This window comes from Anabrus simplex, chromosome 1 (genome assembly GCF_040414725.1).
Source record: "Anabrus simplex isolate iqAnaSimp1 chromosome 1, ASM4041472v1, whole genome shotgun sequence".
NCBI classification, from domain to species: domain Eukaryota; kingdom Metazoa; phylum Arthropoda; class Insecta; order Orthoptera; family Tettigoniidae; genus Anabrus; species Anabrus simplex.
The window spans coordinates 243,140,540-243,158,267 of NC_090265.1; the positions used below are offsets into that span (position 1 = coordinate 243,140,540).

Genomic DNA, 17,728 nt, shown 5'->3' on the forward strand with positions numbered 1-17,728 from the left:
GTGCGCGCTCTAGCGCCATAGATTTATTACATTCAGCTGAATCACGGCTGACTTGATGCTTCGCTCTAGTCGGGCGTGGCTGAATTTACGCGGCGATTGCATCATTGGTAGGTATTTTTGTATTAGATATCATGAAGTATCTTTGAAATTCAATGAAATGAAATGAAATGGCGTATGGCTTTTAGTGCCGGGAGTGTCCGAGGACAAGTTCGGCTCGCCAGATGCAGGTCTTTTGGTTTGACTCCCGTAGGCGACCTGCGCGTCGTGATGAGGATGAAATGATGATGAAGACGACACATACACCCAGCCCCCGTGGCAGCGAAATTAACCAATTAAGGTTAAAATTCCCGACCCTGCCGGGAATCGAACCCGGGACCCCTGTGGCCAAAGGCCAGCACGCTAACCATTTAGCCATGGAGCCGGACTTTGAAATTCAATAATATACACGTAAAAGGACATATAGAGTAAGTAGACTTTTGGAATAAGAATAAGAACAATCCTTTATTTTTCGGTAATGTTAGCTAGCTTCCTCACCTAACGTCACGCTCACTAATGTGTTTTGTCCACTGCCTGCTCGATACGCACCCGATGACTGCTTATAAGCAGTCATTTTAGATGCAGTTCGAGTAGGCAGTGGTTTCATCACAGTCGGCAAAAACCGCTCTGTGTATCAATCACAGGCGGCTGCCGACTCGGCAAAAACCGCTCCGTGTGTCATCAGCCTTAATCTCAGTAAGCTAACCATCATTTCTACCTTCATTAATATGAAACCTACCATGACCTTCTAGCACTCCATTCATATGTTCTGTGAAGATAATGAAGAGTTTGAAATACAGGTTTGTGTGCGTTTGTTGTGCGAAAGTGTCTACAGAATAGTGTTAATATAATCTAGATCAGGCCTGGCCAATTTGTTTTGTGATGTGATCTGCCTTTTGTCGTTAAGACAAACCATACTTATAAAAATGGAGTTATTCATGCATTTCAGCTAATAAAAAATACTGATTGGGATATTCAAACAACAAATTATTAATTAAATACACTGACTGACAGAGCAAATGCAACACCCAGAAGGAGTGGTCAGAACTTTATGCCAATTGCAGGGTAGACTGACGTCACTGAGGTATGCTCATGATGTGAAATGCGCCGCTGTGCTGCGCACGTAGCGAACGATAAATGGGACACGGCGTTGGCGAATGGCCCACTTCGTACCGTGATTTCTCAGCCGACAGTCATTGTAGAACGTGTTGTCGTGTGCCACAGGACACGTGTATAGCTAAGAATGCCAGGCCGCCGTCAACGGAGGCATTTCCAGCAGACAGACGACTTTACGAGGGGTATGGTGATCGGGCTGAGAAGGGCAGGTTGGTCGCTTCGTCAAATCGCAGCCGATACCCATAGGGATGTGTCCACGGTGCAGCGCCTGTGGCGAAGATGGCTGGCGCAGGGACATGTGGCACGTGCGAGGGGTCCAGGTGCAGCCCGAGTGACGTCAGCACGCGAGGATCGGCACATTCGCCGCCAAGCGGTGGCAGCCCCGCACGCCACGTCAACCGCCATTCTTCAGCATGTGCAAGACACCCTGGCTGTTCCAATATCGACCAGAACAATTTCCCATCGATTGGTTGAAGGAGGCCTGCACTCCCGGCGTCCGCTCAGAAGACTACCATTGACTCCACAGCATAGACGTGCACGCCTGGCATGGTGCCGGGCTAGAGCGACTTGGATGAGGGAATGGCGGAACGTCGTGTTCTCCGATGAGTCACGCTTCTGTTCTGTCAGTGATAGTCACCGCAGACGAGTGTGGCGTCGGCGTGGAGAAAGGTCAAATCCGGCAGTAACTGTGGAGCGCCCTACCGCTAGACAACGCGGCATCATGGTTTGGGGCGCTATTGCGTATGATTCCACGTCACCTCTAGTGCGTATTCAAGGCACGTTAAATGCCCACCGCTACGTGCAGCATGTGCTGCGGCCGGTGGCACTCCCGTACCTTCAGGAGCTGCCCAATGCTCTGTTTCAGCAGGATAATGCCCGCCCACACACTGCTCGCATCTCCCAACAGGCTCTACGAGGTGTACAGATGCTTCCGTGGCCAGCGTACTCTCCGGATCTCTCACCAATCGAACACGTGTGGGATCTCATTGGACGCCGTTTGCAAACTCTGCCCCAGCCTCGTACGGACGACCAACTGTGGCAAATGGTTGACAGAGAATGGAGAACCATCCCTCAGGACACCATCCGCACTCTTATTGACTCTGTACCTCGACGTGTTTCTGCGTGCATCGCCACTCGCGGTGGTCCTACATCCTACTGAGTCGATGCCGTGCGCATTGTGTAACCTGCATATCGGTTTGAAATAAACATCAATTATTCGTCCGTGCCGTCTCTGTTTTTTCCCCAACTTTCATCCCTTTCGAACCACTCCTTCTTGGTGTTGCATTTGCTCTGTCAGTCAGTGTATTTAAAGTAAAAACCTGGTAAACTGGTGAGATTTTATATTATCTACCGGTGTTGGGTTGCTCGCCCCTGTTTAGTTCACCTGATGACATGTGAAATAGTAACAGCATTTGTCAAGTACCCGGAGTGAAAGGAGGAAAGGGTGCATGATGGAATGAGAGGGTAGCGTGGCTTGTATGTTAGGAACCATTGTATCAGCCAAGGCAATCCGTATACAGTATGCAGTCACACCGCGTATTAGTTACTTTTCATTTAAGTTGTAAATAGTGTCAGAATATACTTATGTATGTTAAACTAGTGTGATTTAATTTAATTTGTTACCTGCCAGAGAGTCAGCCAGAAGCAACAACCGGGTTTCAAAAATCAGGCCTTTTCTCTGAATAGGGCCAGTTTTAAGTAACTTTCCAAATGCAGATCAGTTAAACTTAAGAGATGTTTTGTCTTCGTTAGTTTTAAGTATGAAAATGCAGATTCACACAAGTATGTTGAGCTAGGAGAAGTGTCATCCTATTTTAGACAGGATGTTGTTATCCATATTCCCAATAAAGTAGAACTAGCGTTAATCCTGAATGCCTTTTCAACTGCATACAGAAAGATTGATCTCAAACTGAATACCATTAAGACACAGAATCCCTATCAACCAGCCCCTGGAGAAAGACATAGAGAGATCAATGTCTCCATCGACGGAGTGAGCCTTCAAGTAGTAAACTCCTTCCCTTAACTTGCCAGCATCCTCTCATCAAGCGCAAATATAGATTCGGAAATTCAATTTAGAATCATCCGCACTTTGCCAAACTACGATCCCGAGTATTTGACAATCATGATGCCAATGCTGCAATGAAGATCCTCGTATACAATTCAGTTATAGTTCCCAGCTTACTATATGGATCTGAATCCTGGTCATGCTAAGGTGGCATATTAAAAAAAATGGAACACTATCACCAGCGATTTTTAAGGAGAATTTTGCATATAACCTGGCAAGATAGACGCACAAGTGTCAGCGTACTTGAAGAGGCACATACCACCAGTATAGAAGCCATGGTTTTAAGACGTCAGCTACGATGGACAAGGCATGTAATACGCATGCCCGAAAATCGCATTCCCAAGCAAGTGTTTTACTCTGAGTTAACAGTGGGTAAACGTTGTCTAGGAGGTCAGAGGAAGCGAATTAAGGATGTAATTAAAGCTAACATGAAGATGTGCCACATTGATGTCAACAACTGGGAGACCTTAGCCCTCAACCGTCCATCCTGGAGATCTTTAGTTCATCGCGGCACACTACTTTTCGAAGAAAACCGTAGGCGAATAACGAACGATAACAGGCAACATAGGAAGGAAAAAGAACGAAAAAGGAGAACAATGGCTGCTCCACCTGGGACTATCTGCCATCTCCGCGGAAAATTATGTGCCTCACGTATTGGGCTGTTCAGTCACCTATAGACTCACAGATGAAGAGGAATTCTGACTGGAAGACCAACCTACTAGTTCTCGAGTGTTTTCTTTTGTATTGTTGTATAAGTGTGACAACTACCGAAAGATTAATTTAGTATCTCACGCTGTCAAAATTGTAACACGTGTTATTTACAGAAGAATTGAAAACGAAATTGGAGCTGAATTGGAAGAAGATCAGTTTAGCTTCAGAAGAAATGTAAGAACACGTGAATCAATCCCAACTTTACGACTGATCTTAGAGGATCGAATTAAGGACAACCCCACGTACATGGCATTCGAAGATCTCGAAAAGACATTCTATAATGTTGACCGGACCAGGCTATTTGAGATTCTGAAGATAATCGTGATCAGATACCGAAAAAGGTGTATTATCTACAGTCTGTACTAGAGTATGGTTCCAGTGTATGGGACCCTCACCAGCATTACTTGGTTCGAAAACTGGAAAAAATCCAAAGAAAAGCAGCTCGATTTGTTCTGGGTGATTTCCGACAAAAAAGTAACGTTGCAAAAATGTTGCAAAGTTTGGACTCGGAAGGCTTGGGAAAAAGGAGACGAGCTGCTCGACTGAGCGGTATGTTCCCAGCTGTCAGTGGAGAGATGGCGTGGAATAACATTAGTATACGTATAAGTTTGACTGATGTCTTTAAAAGTAGGAAAGTTCACAATATGAAGATAAAGTTGAAATTCAAGAGGCCATATTGGGACAAATATTCGTTAATAGGAAGGGGAGTTTGGGATTGGAATAACTTACCATGGGTGATGTTCGATAAGGACGGGTGGACGATGGATGGACGGACGGATGGACGGACGGATGGACGGACGGACGGATGGACGGACGGACGGATGGACGGATGGACGATGGATGGACGGACGGACTGGGAAGGTTGGCTGACCTTCAGGATTTCTTTAATCCTGTTGTTGTGACCAATGTTTGTAGGACCTTTTTCCCTTCGTTTGTTGAGTGCTGCCTCCTTTGTAAAGGACACCCTAGAGCAGCAGCGTCCTGAAATTACACATTGTGAAGAATTCTGAACGTTGTCGTTTACTCACTTTCTTTGATTCCTAGCTTCAATTTATTTTAAAATTCCTATTCTTCGGTAATTAACTTTTTCATAAATTCCACCTGTAACATGACCTGAAGATAAATTTCCTTTAGCGCAGGTGTTGACGAAGGAATTTCAAGAAATAAGATTTAATGCACACTATTAACTAGTATGTATCCATCCGAAAGTTCTCTTTCACCTCTATCACAGTCATCATACCTATCCGTTTGCATTCTAAGAAGATTTAATCATCGTCGTTAAATGATCCACCAGTTGTGTATATTCAAAGACTTTTCATTTTCCTTCGAACATCTTAACACGAGCTGATCTAATGAAACTGTAATTAATTGTATACGTGCAATTAAGTTAAATTAAATGTACACAAATAAAATTAAGAATACCAATAATAAAGATGTATCACTTAACTAGTGCAGGAATCATGGCTTCTCGCTAGGATCTATTACAGTTACCCTTCAATTGCCATTGCCAATAGTTCCTCGGTGTCATTCGCTCATCGTTACAGTTACACTCAACATTATATTTTTAATTTCCACCTCTTCCTATTGGACCTGAAACTTTGAAAAATACATCATTTTCCATAACACAACCGTAAACTCCATGGTTGAACTAGAGTGAAGCACACTTGCCTGAAGGCTCTTGAAATACTACTGCTAACAAGCTTATTTTGTGAGTTGACGTTTACGTTGCATAACTTCTATATTCAAACTATACATCTCCAACGTTTGATCGTATGCTATTAGCAAACCATGTACGAATATCCATTGATCGTACTGGTAACTTCTATTGCATTGCATAATATTTTCTTATTGAATCAAGGAACATATGTAACATTGTCCTCCCTCTCAATGACCTACAAACGTCTTACTTCTTTCGCTTCGACGACTAGATATTACTAGATATGTAACAATAGTCACGAAAACATTTAAGAATGAAAACGTGAGACAGTTGTGTATTAACTATCGACTTAGGTAACGTATTTCATATATAAATATTCTAGTATTTGACTATCATCTGTAATTTCATTGTTTGCATTCTTCACAGTGCGTTAGGCCGTCAGCCATTTTTAGTCAATAATAGTTGAGCAACATGGGTTGTGTAATTTCTGACCACCAGGCACTTGTCCTCAACATTCCTAACATAACAATGGTAAAGGTCTCTATTAAACATAAATACTGTACATAAACGGGGTATATTACACTAAACTTAATAACTACTGGTACTTTATTGATGATCTGTATACTTCTGTTGGCAATAACCAAACTGTATAAAACTAGGTAATAATAGTCTATTATATATTTAAAAAGGAATTGACTCTGTCCAAATAAAAACTACCAACAAAGTCTCAAAACAAGGGACGAATTAATTAACTGACTTTTAATTTAATGAGAAAGAAACTGTTTGCACAATAAACTCAAAAATATGTATGTGAATGAAAAGACTAAGGAATAATCCCCGTAAACCTCAAAAGTAATTATTGGGACGTAAAAACCAATTGCATTACAACATAAAAGATGCTGCTTATTAGTAATTAACTTGAAAAGGAGAGTAAAGAATGATTACCATGCCAATAAAATTGTAAAAGAAACCGTGTTAGAACCCAGTAGAGATATATTAATGACATCATTACAAGCAAACCGGTGAAGGAAAAAGTGTTAAACTTAGTGATGAGGATGGTTTCATTACCAGCCCCTAGAAACAACTTAAGAAATTAATTATTATTTTATAACAATTATTGCTGAGAATCTAATGGATGGAAAACCAAATAGCAATTCACTTAATAAACACCACTAATTATGGACTTGGTTTAAATATTACAAATACAGATTTACCTCTCTTAAATGATACGAGGGCAGATCAGAAAATAAGTTGCACTTCCCAGTTATGGCCATTTATTACACCACCTATACAACAGCAACACGACTATAACGACATACACTGTAACATCACTTTTCCACATAGTTTCCAAGAGACTCCAAACATTTCTGCGAACGCACAGCCAACTTGTCGATGCCGGATGCATAGAAATTTCCTCTAGCGTTCTGCAACCACTCGGAGACAGCGGCCTTCACCTCCTCATCGGTCTGGAAATGTCGACAACCGAGCTCCGTTTTGAGCTTACCGAACAGATAAAACATTGATAGCGTTGATCGTCGTTTCTTTCGGCATGAATTCCACGTGCAGCAAACCCTCCATGTCAGAGAACACTGTCGCCATAACCTTACCGGCTGAAGGTTGAAACTTGGCCTTCTTTCGCTGTGGTGATGAGGGGTGCACCCATTCCATTGATGTTCGCTTCGTTTCGGGGGTGAAGTGATGGACCCACGTTTCGTCGCCTGTGACGATTCGCCGCAGAAACCCGTTGCCGTCTGCGGCATAGCGTTGCAAAAATGCCAGGGAGGATTGGAAACATTGTCCCTTATGCTCATCGGTGAGAAGACGTGGGACCCATCTTTGACACAGCTTACGATATCCAAGGTCCTCGTGAACAATGGCGAACACACTGCCATACGACATGTTCAGCTGCGTCGCGATTTCTCTCAGTTTAATGCGCCGGTTCTGTCTAATGATCGCATTCACACTGTTGACCTTTGCACGGGTTCTGGACGTTGCGGACCTGCCTTCGCGATGGTTGTCCGTTGTCCGTGATATCCGTGCGTCCGGCTTCGAATTGCTGACACCACTTTACGATACCTTGCCGGGAAATTGCTCGCTTCCCATACACAGCACTAATTTCACGATGAATGTCCGTGCAAGTCTTCCTTTTGGGTCATAGGAATCGGATTTTCGCACGCACCACATATTTGGAGTGAACGTCCAGTTGATGCGCCATTGCATTTGGCCGCTATTTACACAATACTAGACGAGACACCACAGCGACCTGCCTAACAGACGTGTGGGCAGTGTCTGTCCCTTTCTCCGCTGTGCCCACGTTCGCGACACACAGCGCGCTGCTGCGGCGCGTTAGTGCAACTAACCTTTGGATCCACCTACGTACAACTGAAAATGAAGTCCAAGATATAATTAAAACAGAACTACTAAACAAAGATTCCAGAGATATTGATAATATTAAGAAAAGCTGTAAACAACTGGTAAACCCATTAACTTTAATAATAAACCTTTTATTGAAATCTGGCAAAGTTCCTAACAGGCTTAAAATACCGAGAGGGGTGTCTATTCATAAAGGAGGAGATAAATTTAATGCAGGATATTATGGCCCAATTTTAATATTACCTCCACTTTCTAAAATTCTTGAAGAAATTGTTAAAAGCTGTATTATGCATTATTTAGATCATAACAGATTATTTTATTACTATCAATACCGTGTGGATTTCTAAATAATAGGAATACTGTGAATGCTATGGTTGACATTTAAACACAGATTCAAGGTGCTTTAAATACAAATTCACTAGCCGCAGGCTTATTCATATTACAAAAGCTGTTGATACAGTAAACCATGAGGTTGCTAATGGGTAATGGGAAAACTAATAGAAATAAGTATCTGTGGAACAGCTTTAAGATGGTTTCAAGGTTATTTAAAGGACAGGGCCCAGTATGCATCTCCTAACAATGGAAAGAGTTCTTTAAACCTATAACGGTTAGAGAGCCCCAGCGATGAGTACTTGGACCAGTGCTTTTTCTAAATTTTTAATGATATAATGTAAACTGTATCTAAGAGGTAAGCTAACATTATTTCCAGATGATCCTAACCTGTTTTATGCGAGGGAAACAGTGAAGGATTTACATAATTATATCATTTATGATCTTGGGATTCTAGACAACTGGTTCATTGACAATGAATTATTCATTAACCATATTAATTTTCATAAGCAGTCTTGTTTGCATTGGTAGGTGTGAGGTAGACCTAATTCAATTTAAAATGCACCACTTAACAACGGGAATTAATTTAAATATCTAGGATTGATGTTTTACTCTCAGTTGATTTGGGATGGTCACATTCATTACGGTACCGGTACATCACAAAGAAAATCTTTTCACCCATTGGTGACATGCATAGATTAAGTTATCCCACTTCCACTTCCCTCAAGAAAAGTATTTATCATTCAGTGATCCACTGTCATTGTCAATAAAGTACATGTGTGTAATTTGAAGTTGGTGCAAAAAGAACCCTTACAACAACTTCAGGTCTTACCAGTTACAAAAATTTATGGCTCTGATCATTCCGTTAGAACCAATACCGTATTATTTTTAAGGATACTAAAATACTCAAAATTGATCATATCATACAATATAATGCTATCTTCTTAATTTGGAAGTGGTGTACTGGTAGAACTTATATGAACTTCAAATTAATCAGTGATGCTGATGTTCATAACCACAACAAAAAAGATGGCGTCGGTCTTTTTTGTTGTGCAAATTTGATAATGTGAAGTGTGGTATGAACAAGAAACGTGTTTCAAACTGTATTCAATGTAATGTATGTCAAGTCTGGTACCATTTGAAATGTACATCTGGAGATATAAGGAAGAAAACGTTCTTCTTCTTCTGCCTCTTTTCCCATATCTATGCAGTCGCGGGTTAAGAAGTAAAACGAAGATTCATGGGTACGTAATTGTGTATTCGCGAGTTCTGTTTTAAGCCAAGCGAATGACGAGGTTAGGCAGTTTCAATCGGAACTTATGACGAAATATGAAGTGATTCGAGTGTTACAGGAAAAAAATGTCAAATTATTAGATCTTAAGAACTTAGAAAGGGAACTAGATGAATGTAATCAGTGGAAGGAAATTCCTAATAGCACCGCAGAAACAATAGAGGTTATGTTACCACGAGATAATATGATTTCGACGGTATGATTGGTAGATTCAGTGTGTTAGATAGCAGAGATTATAATGTTTGAGACAGTGACGTATTTCCCAATAGATCTAGTAAAAATAGTTTAATGAAAAAGAAACAAGTAGGGCCTTCAGTGCATAGTGACAGTCGCGGCAGACGACTTGCCGCGAAAATTAAGCGCGAATGTAGTGTCGGGGAATAGGGATGTACTGAAACACTACCGATAGTCCGATAGATGTCTCACGAGTGGTTCACGGTATGCGCTTGTCGATCGTCATTTGTTCCTCTGTGTGTATAATGGAAGTTGCTTAGTTAATTGGTTAAGTTAAAGTTTTAATATATTGCAATGGCGGAAAAGAAAACAAGAAAACTGTTTTGTCTGACTATTGCAGTATTCCAATATTCCAAAATCAAGGTAAATCGTATTCGCACCATCAATTTCCTAAGGAGAAGCCCTTCCGTAAAAAGTGGTTGCATACGCTTCGTAGACAGGACCTAAGAAATAAAAGCGTGACTCACAATATCAAGGTGTGTTCGAAGCATTTTGCAGTTGAAGATTTTGTCATTACTGAAACGAGTGAATGAGATAATCAATTCTAATTAAGAAATAATTTTATAATATGTTAGTGACGTTCTGATTAGTTAATATGACGCATGTCAATCATTTTTGCCGGGCTGAGTAGTTCGAACGGTAGAGCGCTGGCCTTCTAAGACGAACTTGGCAGGTTCGATACCGGCTCATTCTCGTAGTATTTGAAACTGCTTAAATACGTCAGCCTCGTAGCGGTAGATTGACTAGCACATAAAAGAACTCCTGCGGGATAAAATTCCGACACCTAGGCGTCTCCGAAAACCGTAAAAGTAGTACGTGGGACGTAAAAACAATTTCTTTATTATTATTATTATTATTATTATTATTATTATTATTATTATTATTATTATTCAATGAGCCTCCATGGTTTATGCGGCAGTTAGCCTGCCTCTCACCGCTGGTTTCCGTGGTTCAAATCCCGGTCAATCCATGTGAGGTTTGTGCTGGACAAAGCGGAGGCGGAACAGGTTTATCTCAGGGTACTCCGATTTTCACTGTCATCTTGCATTCCAGAAACACTCCAATTTCATTTCATTTTATCTTTTAGTCATAAATCATTTCCCCAGATGAGTGTGACAGGCTTCGCCAGCCGGCACAATGCCTATTTCCATTTTCAGTATTATTCAATAATTTAGGCGAAAGGCGAATACTTAAGGAGAACGCTGTACCTTCGAGTTTTTTTTTTTTTTTTCATGGAGTGGCATTGGCACCTTGGAAATAATCCCGAGAGCAAGAACATTTAGAAGTAGGGAAGCAGCCAGAACACCGTGTGCGGTGTTGTACCCTGAATCACAGAAAGACCAATAATTTGACACTGGAGCACCATCAGTTCCAGACTTCCTGAATAAAGAATCATTCATCAATTCCAAATTTTAAATATTTATATCTGTGTTATGACCTGAAACAAGGTCTTGAAACTCGTGCGCTAAAGGGAAATTCAATTCAGAAGTACTGGATGTAGCTTGTGGTACTGCAGTTATACCATTATCGTGTTTTATGTACACTTCTAACCTAAAATACTCGTATATAATTACACATGTTTTCAAAAGGCTATTTGCACTTAAAGAATTCTTAACGAAAACACTAATTGGAAGGTTGCTACTTTTAGTCCTTCTCTTTCAGTCAACTCGCTACTTTCCGGATAATTTTCCGCCCTTTTCTTTAAACTCCGCTTTCAAATTCTCAATCGTCATTGCACGTATATTATTTCCCATCTCTTTCAAAACATCAACAGAATATGGCAATTTCATTTTCATGCATTTAGAGTAACAGTTTCGATATGATTGTCATAGATTTAGAAATACTCCATAAGCAGGACGAATAGAAATGAATAGTGTGACGACTCCCTCTGAATCACATGTTAACAGACACGGCGTACATGCTCTGCGCCATCTGCAGCGCTGTTGTCGATAAACAGTCCAAGTACGCGTGCTTTTTGTCGGCTTAATGTGGTACTCTGTAAACAGTTCGTAGTCTTTTTCGGTAGTTTTATACATTCTCCAGTTTTATACGTGCAAAATATCTGATGTTAACTTTTCGTGAAGTGAAAAGTGAAAAATATTAATCATTTGAGAAGTAGGACCGTATACATTGTCATATGCTTCAATTTACTACCACATGTGGAAATGCCCACAATTGCTATGTCCCGGGTTGCAAGTCGGGTTACGATAAACATTCGAATGTAAAACGGCATTTTATACCCCCAAAAGATCCCACTCTGTTCTCAAAGTGGTCGAAGGCTACCCCACTTCAAGATCTTCCTTTCAGTGATAGTACCCTTAACATCATTTTTCAGTCAGATTAGAGACATGGCAAAAGCTGTTGTCAAAGAGAATGCCAAAATCATAAGTACAGCTCAGGAAAAATATTACAGCAAGCTTACTTTTGATCAGCTACCATTATCAAGTTGGGAAGATGAACAAATAGCTCCTTTCACCAGTTCAATTTTATTCATCACTTCTGTGGGAATATTGTTAAACATGCAAGCAAAGTGACAGGCTGTAGAGCATGTATTAGTTCTCTGAAAAACAGTACAGAGAAAGCATAAGGCAGCCCGTTTTCAGCCCTAACAAGTCTACAAGAATATTGTAACTCATCCAACTATCTCATTTACCCATCGAATGAATAATTATTTATGTTTTCTCGTGTATAAGAAGTTTTTGTGACAAATCTTAGTCTACAAGAAGCATAATGGAAAGAAAAATCTCAAGAATGCCTCGATAGTTTATCTCCAATTACTGTATCTCATGGACTTGGGTGCTGTACTGAACATGCTCAGGACTTAGTATAAAAATTAATTTTCCATTACATACGATGCCGATTTTATTTCCGAATAAAAGGAGTAAGGAAAGAAATGCAAGCTCGTACGACCGCAAAACATACCCTCAAAATATCCAAGGTGTCCAGTTAACTGACTGATGGGGTGAAGTGCTGGTAAGATACATTAGCTAAGCATGTTAACATATAAATATAATTAGTTATGTAGAAATTAAACGTGTATTGCATACCGGTATGTAACAATCATGTGGGTGCCTGCAGAGTTTTAATATATTTATATTACGTAGCACGTATAGTACGCGAACCTTTTCTTGATACCAAGTTCCAATTCAGCACTAGGGAGCTCAGGTATCAAGAAAAGTTTCGCGTACTATACACTAACAGTTGAACATGTGTTTTTAAGGTTATAATTGATAACTGCAATTGAGTTTGATTTCATTGTGAAATAATGAAAGACCACTTAGCTCTATAGACACATACACGTTTGAGATATTCGTTAAGATACTGACGACCAATTTCGGAAGTAATGTCATTAAATCATTACTAAATGTAAAATATTTCCTACGTATTATTCACATATTACTTTCGAAACAAGGAACACTATATCTTAATTTGAACGACACAAAGATCGCACATAAACACAGTCATCGGTCAGTAAACAGAATGTACATTCCTGAAACATCACAATAATTAACACACGGTTTTGTATAATTTATTTAAACGACAAATTCCGAATTAAGTCACATCCGATCTCATTTAGAATCACATTTTCGGAGACAGCTGATCACTATTTATCTACACCAGCGCTGCGTAGTGTAGGAACATATCAACCAGCAGAAGTCATCACACTATGCATTTCTATTCGTCAATCAATCAATCAATCAATCAATCAATCAATCAATCAATCAATCAAACAAACAAACAAACAAACAAACAAACAATCGATCAGTCACTACTGATCTGCATTTAGGGCAATCGCCCAGGTGGCAAATTACCTATCTGTTGTTTTCCTAGACTTTTCTTAAATGATTGCAAAGAAATTGGAAATTAATTAACATCTCCCTCGGTAAGTTATTCCAATACCTAACTCCCCTTCCTATAAACGAATATTTGAGCCAATTTTTCCTCTTGAATTCCAACTTTGTCTTCATATTGTGATCTTTCCTACTTTTAAAGACACCATCCAGTTCTTTCCAGTTCTTGAATCAAGTAATCCTGATGAGGGACCCATACACTGGAACCATACTCTAGTTGGGGTCTTACCAGAGACTTATACGCCCTCTCCTTTACATCCTTACTACAACCCCTAAATACCCTCATAACCATGTGCAGAGATCTGTACCCTTTATTTACAATCACATTTATGTGAGTACCCCAATGAAGATCTTTCCTTATATTAAGACCTAGGTACTTACAATGATCCCCAAAGGGAACTTTCACCCCCATCAACACAGTATTTAAAACTGAGAGGACTTGTCCTATTTGTGAATCTCGCAATACGACGTTTAACCCCATTTATCATCATACCATTGCCTGCTGTCCAACTCACAACATCATCGAAGTCGTTTTACAGTTGCTCACAATCTTGTAACATATTTGTTACTCTGTACAGAATAACATTATCTGCAAAAAGCCTTATCTCTGATTCCACTTCTTTACACATATCATTGATATATATATAAGAAAACATAAAGGTCCAATAATACTGCCTAGAGGAATTCCCCTCTTAATTTTTACAGGGACAGATAAAGCTTCGCATACTATAATTCTCTGAGTTCTATTTTCTAGAAACATAGCCACCCATTCAGTCACTCTTTTGTTTATTCCAATTGCGGTCAATTTTGCCAGAAGTCTCCCATGATCTTCTCTATCAAATGCCTTAGACAGGTCGATTGTGATACAGTCCATTTGACCTCCTGAATCCAAGATATCTGCTATATCTTGCTGGAATCCTACAAATTGAGCTTCAGTGGAATAACCTTTCCTAAACCCAAACTGCCTTCTACCGAACCAGTTATTAATTTCGCAAACATGTCTAATATAATCAGAAAGAATGTTTTCCCAAAGCTTACATGCAATGCATGTCAAACTGACTGACCTGCAATATCTCTATTCATCCTGGTATAAGTCTCATGTAAAACAATCGAGAAGCTGAAAGTGCATTCTGTGTATTACTATTACGCTGTCTAACGGATAAGTTTTGCGTTATACATCCCTATTCAAGGTAGTGTATATCCTGGGGCTACTACTTTTGTGATAACGGCAAGTATTCGCGAAAGATATGTAAAAATGACGAAACATGACTCTGTGATTTTGTGTGCGTATTCTAATGGTGTTTATAGAAATGAAGCAGACACAGCTATTAAACATTTGAAATCAACTCTGTCCCTATTAAATTCAACAAATGTGTTAGTTATGAAATTACCCCATAAGCATGATCTTCCAGAATGGTCTTGTGTGAATAAGGAAATTGACAAAACTAATAAAGGTTTGATTAGTATCTGTAAGCATTTTAATACTATTAAGTTGGTAGACTTAGGCAAATTAGGTAGAGAGCATTTTACAAGTTATGTTATGCACCCATAACTGGGTTAAAGATTTCTTGGCGAGGGAACTGTGAGCAAGTATTAAAGAGTTTACAGTACCACAGAATGTAATTACACTTCCATTCTCTTTAAACCAATTGAAGGCACTGAAAGGAGTACAGAAGGACAGTGCCATGAAACTCAGGAAACAAACGAGGAAAGTAATGAACCAGAATTCTGGCCCAAAGATGTTCTAGTGAGGTAGTGAGAAGACTTCGCTTTCGCTTCTCCCAAGGAAAATTTAAAGGAGCAGCACTCGATCAAGATGGTTCTATGGAACACTGAAGGACTGAAAAATGCTCTTTTTCACTTTCCACAAATGATTATGAAAGAAACAGATATATTAATAACAACAGAATCATTTATACTAGAAGACATTGACTTACCAGGATACTATGACATTCACACATATGCAACACCTACTGCAGGAAGACCAGAAGGAGGAGTTTCATGTTTCTTGAAGGTAACAGCAAGCAAATTGAAAAAGTCTTACAAAGAAGAAAATGTAGTAATTGTAACTACGTCATTAATAACTATAAACTTCCTATATAGTAAACCAAACAAGTCTGCAGAAGACGTGATAGAGATTATTTAAAGCGCTTGATAAGGTACTTAACGAGGCGAATATCATCAACGCAGGGGACATCAATTGTAGAATTGATAAACCGTACCAAAAGTCAAAACTGATCCTTGAGATACTATCAGAAGAGTGTTTCAGCCTAATAAATAAGAAAGAAGAAAAAACAGACTTTGCAGTCAATGGTTCAAGTACTCTAGACCTTGTCTTCTACAAAGGAACTGCAATCACCATACAGTAGCAGGAAGTTCTCTGGAGCTCAGGTGCATTCCTGATAAGCAAACACATATCAGTTGAGTCTGACATCACAATTATGAAATCCACAATTATGAAATCCATACCCAATAAGTATACGGACAAATAGAAAAAATATCAAGAAGATTGGAAACTGAAAAAGTACAGAAAATGGAAGCATTTATATTAGCAGAACACCTAATACAAGAAGGAGATCTAAACGAAGCAACGCAAATCGCTTCAAATCTGATAAGGGAGGCAATTATACCAGCAAAGGAGAGAAAATCACATCTGTGGATCGACGGCAAATGCAACAACAAAAGAAAAGAAACCCTAAGGTATTTACATGAGGCAAGGGCCACGGACTCGGAAAGAGAGTTTAATTCGCCACACACCGGAAGGGCTATAAGAAACTCTTGGCACTGAGGAAATCCCACTACCTGGAAACAAAAGCAAAAAGATCAGCGGAAGAAGCAAAATTGGACCCCTTCTTGCCACTTAGAAGGAAAATACCGTAAAACCAAAGGAAATCCCAAAGGACAGATGGTAGACATACTTCAAAAAGGTATTGAACCAGGAGAACAAAACATATGCATTCAAAATAGATGAAAGGTCTTCAGTACCACAATCCGTAAAAATAACGCAAATAACACCCACAGAAATCGCAGAGACGATAAGTCAAAAAACAAAAAGGCTTCAGGTCCAGACCATATACAAATGGAACACCTAAAACAGTCACAAGAGATGATACCGGTATGGACAAAATAGCTAAACGAATGCCTCAGATCTGGAACAATACCAGAGTGTTGAAGAAAATCTTCCATCAGGATACTATACAAGGGGAAAGAGGATACAGGTGACCCAAACTCATACAGTGGAATCGCACTGGAAGATAATATCTTCAAGATATCCTCAAAAATACTAGCGTCAAAACTGGAGACTTTAGCTAATATTCCTGAATGACAGTTTGGTTTTGTGCGTGGTAGAAACACAATACAAGCTGTCAAATACTTAATGGATGAAATAGCAGAAGCTCTGAGCCACCAAAACGGAAAATACTTTGCTGTCTTTATTGACTACACGAAGGCGGTCGATTTACTAAACAGGGAAATATAGATTACAGAGATAAAAGACATGATTGGATCAACACATCCACTTTTTAGAGCAATAGAGAGCATTTTAACAGTTAATTCTGTGCAGATTGAGGACACAGTCAACGTATCCGAGTCATTTGAACAAACAAATGCAGTCCTGCAGGGTGATCCAATGAGCCCTCTATTGTTTAACATCGCTACAGCCGATATTACAGACATCCTTCAGTGCACAGCGGATACAAAATGTATTTTATACGCAGATGACATGATGCTGAGGTCACCCAATAGAAAAGACCTGCCAGGTGCTTTAATAGAGTTGGAGAAGTGGGTAAAGAAAAATTAGCTGACAATAAATTTGGAGAAGATAGTCCAAATGACATTTTGAAAGGAAAGTAAAGTTTCAGGTAGAGATTCCCTTACTCTCAATGGAGAACCTCTGAAAATCCTCAACTACTTTAGATATCTTGAAATTACCCTGCAAACTATTACAATGTCATTTAGATACCATATTCAATAAAGTACCGCAGCAGCTACAAGAGCAATTCCAGCCATAAAGAACCTCTCAGCTCTGTCCTTAGCTACAGCTAGGAGACTTTTTAACAACACAA

The 17,728-nt window shown here is 39.7% G+C and overlaps 1 protein-coding gene across 1 annotated transcript in view; it reads left to right on the forward strand.

The window, feature by feature from the left end:
- The window catches only part of LOC136864471 (uncharacterized), a 290,340-nt gene that overhangs the window by 217,966 nt on the left and 54,646 nt on the right, over nucleotides 1-17,728 (forward strand). The window lies entirely within an intron of this gene.